Consider the following 6,080-nt stretch of genomic DNA (forward strand, 5'->3'; position numbering starts at 1 on the left):
TCCGTTAATGATTTTACATTTCCTTTGGTGTGTATTAGATGAGTTTTGTACAAAATCAATGCATTTGAGAAAGGCAGAATATCTGGAGCTACAAAAATATACATAGCCTATTTGGAAAATTATACCAAATACACAAAATAAGTTTTTTAGCAATAAAATATGTGCGCTTTAAAAAGTGCCTCAGATAACACCATACCTGTCAACATTGGGATCTGAAAATAAAATTCCTACTATGCAAGGGAATGGGTGGTTATCATTTTCTTTTATTTTTATGGTTATACACCTAGGTCGCAGACGTTGCATTCCTTAACAACTTCTGAGTTAAGCAGTAAAGCTCAAACAGCAGTGTTTCCCAACATACAAAGTTATAAAATTGCACACCCTGCCACACACACTCATTGCGCACATCCACATGTGCAAGTTTGTGTACACAGAGAGTTGGCAGATGTGCCGCTAAGCACGCGTGGCAGACGTACCTTTGTGTGTGACTCATCATCCTCCACCCTTCCTCTGGAAACTTTTCTTCTTCTCCGTCCCTATTCGTCTTGTTGTTTTATTGGCAGGTTTCTTTTAAGTGATATGCTACAGAATGCTGCTTGCTTTATCAGCAAACCTAGCAAACATTAAATATGGCCAGTACATGGGATTTTTATAGAAGATAAGAAATACGGGAAATGATTTAAACTGGATAATGGCGGGATGAAAAAATACGGGAGAATCCCGGGTCGACAGGTATAGATAACACCATCAGTAACATTTAAAGCCCGGTACACACCAAAAGATAATCAGGCTGAATTAGATTTTCCCCTTACGACAATCATAGGTCCTAAATCGTCTTCATGGTTGAACAAATTATTTTATCAGATTTTCCCTAAGATGTAAAAAGCAGTCCACAGTATTAATGACATTTCTTAATGCCTGTCGTCCAACATGTTTTTTACTGTAAAGTTCTGTTGGGTCACGAGAGGCATCGCAAGATTTATGTGAAATGTCCTGTGTTTGCCGGTCGAGACCTGCATTGTTTGTGAAGAAAATATGAAAATGTATGTGTGCTGTGATGGCCACATAGCAGCACTCAACACTATATGAACAAAACTGGTCAATCGTAGATTTCTTTCTTCATGTTTGTGGTCTCTCGCATTTAAAAAATCTGATAAGATTTAAAAAAATTTAGCTTAAGTTGGTATAGTGCTTTATGATGTAGTCCAGTCATTATACAGTACCATGTCCTAGCGACATACGATGAAAGGTACGTTTCTTATCTTTTCCACATTAATCTGAGTTTTTTGTCCTAACCAGCCTTGATGGCAACACATGACGATTTAGAAACGCTTTTCAGAGCAGGGTTTCATAACCCTGGGTAAAAAGCGGTGCTAACACCGCTTTCAAATTACAGGTGTGAAACGCTCCTTAACCCAGGGTTAAAAGCCGGGTTTAGAATGAAGATAACCCAGGGTTAAGCGCAGTGTGAAAACCCCTTTTATGTGCTTTATATCATGTTAAAAGCCTCTAATGGGAGTTTGAATATCATTTCTTGAATCAAATCTTGAAAATAAATAAATAGATACAAGAGTGTTTAAACTGTTGACATAATGTTGATTTTGTAGCATACTTCTAGTCGCATTGTGTCTGGTATGGACAGTCAAATTGCTCATCGCTGGAATCTTATGTCATTGTGTATAGTTAGGACATGGTATTACAGTAGTTCTACACTGTTAGATGTCGCTGTAGATTTAGCAGTACATTACTGTAAAAATCCACAGTACTATACTGTATGTATACATTACAGTACAGTACTGCAGTTCATAATGCATTCTGGGTAAATTTGTTTGAGCGGGAAAATGTTACAGTATATTTTGGTCTTGATGTAACCTTGCTGTAGCCATTGCTGTAATGTGCCAGGTGTACTTGCAATAATCAGAGAAAGTGCGCCAGAGTCAAATCACACAGAGGGAGAGAGAGCACAACTCCTGGCTGCAGCTGAAGGAGGATGATTGATTTCTGGCAGTTCGGTAAGTTTGAAATATTTCTGTTTCATGAAAACTTAATTTTTAGTTTAAGAATGTTGTCAATAGTTTGTCACAATATTGTTTTAAACGTGCAATGAGAGAAAAAAACGGTCGCCAACAAAGTTTCAATCTCCCTCAGAAAGTAAGCTAACGTTACACACAGATGTCTACCACTGCTTTAACTCGCTTTACACCTTTTTTAATGAATATAGGGTTGTTTTAACTAAATTATGAGGGTTTTGGTGAGTTTATATTGTGATGAAACTGTGGTGACAATGAAACTATTTTTAACGAAATGGACAAAGATAACCCGCCAGCGCGGTCTTGCGGTCCCAGCATAACGGTCGTTTATCTCGGCGTTTCATCCGTTCAGTTAGCGTCAGAGAAAAGTATTAAGTTCGACTGTTTGGTAAGGCTGTGGTTGTAAACAGACAGGACTTGACACGCCGTACACAGCATACCGAACTCCTCCACAGAAGTGAAAACAAGAAACCTCATATTTAACTGGATACATACATCGAACTCATCGCAGCTTTAACTTCGACCAAATATCATTCAGACCATCTTAATATCAGATGAACGAAAGGGATTGCCGCGCGTATTGTTGTTGTTATTATATTACGGTATATCCGCAAAAGCAGAGAATATCTTCTCTTAAGCGTTTTACACTCCCAGTAAGTTGTCCAATACATTTTTATGGCATATTGTTTCCACCACTTCAGATGCATTACATGCAGTATATATACGTTTCCAAAACACATCAAATCAATGCACGAAAAGAGAATGGGCTCCGCATTTACGTACCTTTGTCTTCTCGTCTCTGTCATCTGATCCTTCATCTCTGGATGTAAAATAGTCCATTATAACATCGTGTAGGAAACTGGCATCACCAGGATTGCTCAGATTTAGGCGATCATGTTTATCTTTAAAGTGAGCAGCTAGCTACTAACTTGTTAAAAAACTTTGCGTGAAATAGCGTGTTACACCGCAGCCAGTCCGGGTAAAACATTAAAGGGACAGTCTTTTTACCTTGTCACTATAAATCGCTATTTTCTGCACTAAACGAGACATTTTCAGAGATTTTCTGTAGACAAGATGTTATAATTAAAAAAAGACTTATTTAGATATTTAGATATAATATATAATATAACAACTTATATATATTTGTTTTACAACTGACTAAACACTTACAGTAATGTTTTATTTGTTAGCATAGCATGATATTAGATTTAAACACTTAATACATTTTTAAATCAATCACTTTGTCTCTGCACAATGAACATTATCAAATATTATTAATGTTGTAAAATATATTGTTCATTGTTAGTTCATATTAGCTAAGGCATTACCAAATGTTAAGGAATAAACTCTTATAGTAAAGTGTTACTAAATTTTCTTTTACCATTTCCTTCACGATGTCTATTTATTTCTATGGCTAACAGATTTTGTAACATTTGTCTTTTTTACAGTCTTACCATTGCTTGTAAACTGGATTGGGTAAGATGGATCATCTTTAAAGGCACCAGGCAAGTACATGATGTACAGTTACAAGTCATGTATTTTTTCGACTGCAATATTAAATGCTTTCACGTCACATGCAAAATTACACAGGAATGTGGCTGACTTTTTATTTGTAGTTTACATGAGTGTCATTGCACTTTTCAGGAGTTAAGGCAGATGTGGAGGCACAACGGGTGATACCAGACACACACCAAGCACATTATGTTCGGTAAGTTTGCACTTTACCACTACAGTTTCTTTAAATACCCATGTATACACTCATTCACACACAACACTGTAACACGACCATACACAACATGTACACAATTGTCTTAGTTTGCCATGTAGAAATATACAAACAGAAATATTCAGACTTTGGTTATAAGAAATTTAATTTAATAATTGTATTTATTTAGCAGAGGTGTCCCTGGACTTTATTGACAAAAGATTTTGTTTTCAGAATAAAAAGTTGTGTCCAAATCAGTAACAATTGTACTTTCTGTTCAGGACATTCAATCATGACAGGATCCAGGTGGATGCTGTCCATTGAGGAAAGAGTTTGTTCAGCGGTAAGTGAATCTTCTGTATTTTAGTGAAATTAGGTGTGGAACAGTAGAATAAGAGCAAATGGTTTCAGAATAGGAGTAAATTCAAGGCTGAGTTTAATTTTTTAAGAATCTTTTTCTATCTTATATTTGTTGACTTAATGTTTATGATATTTCTAACAGGTTTCTGGATAGAATTAATTCCAAAGATGGGAAAAGGTGCACATCCAGACAAGGAGCAAGCAAAAAGACAAGGAACTTGGTGCAGAGAAAAGCTGTGGCCATTAACCCCCATGTGAACAGCTTCATGCAGTCCCTGATTGAGTTCGAATGGACGACTTCAAAGTAAAGGCCACTGTGGTCTGTCTGCCACAGTTTAATTTTAAATTTATTTTTAGTGTTCAATGAAATTCAAGTAGAATATTTAAAACTATGGGCCAGTGTTCTTTTTACCACAGTGAAATGTTACCTTTTAGTCGATGATGGACTTTAAACTGAAAACTTCAAACTATGGACCAGTGTTCTATTTGCCAGAGTTAAATATGTTACAGCAGGGGTCTCCAAACTTGTTTATACTTGTTGATTTTATTTTATGTTACTTGATTATATGTTTATTATTGTTTAAAATCTTGTTTTAAATATGTTTGTTTCAATTAAATGTTTTTTTAAATAAAATTTTGATACATACATTGCTTGGATTGCCTTTTAATTCATTATGTTTTAATTTAGCATTTTTACCATATTAATAACTATAGATTTAAACCTAAATCTCTAGCTATTTTATATAATATTATTGTATTAACTGCAATAAGTAATAAATAGTATTTATGGGTCAATATAGACATTACAGTAAATTACTGTAAAAATAGACTACTGTAATAAAATATTGTAAAATTACAGTACAGTACTGCTTTGTAACTATACAGTACTAGTTTGTGTACTGTAAAATGGTATTACAGTACAGTACTGTAAAACCAAAATACAGTAACTTACTGGCAACCGTGCTGCCAGTACCGTACTGTAAAAATACAGGGAAATCGTTAACAGTGTAGGTAAAATGAGCCCTACGAACAGACTTTCTTTAGCAGTCAAATATTAGCAATGACCTCATTATACAAATAAGCAATTACATTTGATATGCAATAGTTTTATATAACTATAAATGTTGTTGACTACATGTGATTAAATTATCGTAAAAAATTATTACGTGGACAATTTTACACCTTACATAGTGCTGTAATGTTATTATTGTACTGCCATAAAACTTGATAATAGACAATAAAAATTAAACCCATTTGCTGCCAACTCTTTATTTCCATTTTAGAATTCCAGAAAGAGAGTATAAAGATAAATATCCAAATAAACATTTGGCATTCCTATAAAAGTTTAATCAAATGCTTTTTGCAGTACAGAAATAAAATATTAAGATTGCATGTGTAAGACCAGTACAATATTGGAGAGCTCTCTTAAAAAAACAATGAACAATTGTGTTTGCATTTACTAAGATTAACAAAGAGTAATAAAAGTTGTAAAAATATAATGCTCATTGTTCATTCATATTAGCTTATGCATTAAAGGACAAGTTCGGTATTTTACACTTAAAGCCCTGTTTTCAGATTGTTTATGGTGAAATAGAACGGTTTTGACTGAAATTTTGACATATGCGGCTGCCCTGAGAATTTTCGGATGTTTGTGTTTCACCTTCCACCTCTATAATGGCTATATAGGTGCACAGGAACAATCCTTTCTAAAATGCATTAAACTTTCGTTTACAAAGACGTGAAACTCACCGAGTGGTCAGGGGTGTTCACTGATATGCTCACACAAAAATCGCTGCAAACGATGCTTTCCAACAGCTGTTTTAGCATTCGTTGTTAACTTGTGGACCTATTTTTCCAAACGCCTCACACCCGTACATTCTTCCGCTGAGAGCTTGAATAATATACACTCCAGCCCAGGTGGTGGCTCTAATCCGCCATTGCCAATTGCAAGAATAGAAACAAAGTTCCCGGCGCGGAGTAATACC

At 35.0% G+C, this 6,080-nt stretch overlaps 1 long non-coding RNA gene across 1 annotated transcript; it reads left to right on the forward strand.

The window, feature by feature from the left end:
• The first annotated feature begins 1,713 nt into the window (after window positions 1–1,713).
• Window positions 1,714–4,743, forward strand: LOC135770486 (uncharacterized). The gene is made up of 5 exons (XR_010542646.2): window positions 1,714–2,012; window positions 3,479–3,535; window positions 3,675–3,738; window positions 4,017–4,078; window positions 4,238–4,743. It is a non-coding gene; the product is annotated as an uncharacterized lncRNA (long non-coding RNA).
• Window positions 4,744–6,080: the final 1,337 nt, after the last annotated feature.

The sequence above is a fragment of the Paramisgurnus dabryanus genome, chromosome 8 (genome assembly GCF_030506205.2).
Source record: "Paramisgurnus dabryanus chromosome 8, PD_genome_1.1, whole genome shotgun sequence".
In the NCBI taxonomy this organism is placed as follows: Eukaryota; Metazoa; Chordata; class Actinopteri; order Cypriniformes; family Cobitidae; genus Paramisgurnus; species Paramisgurnus dabryanus.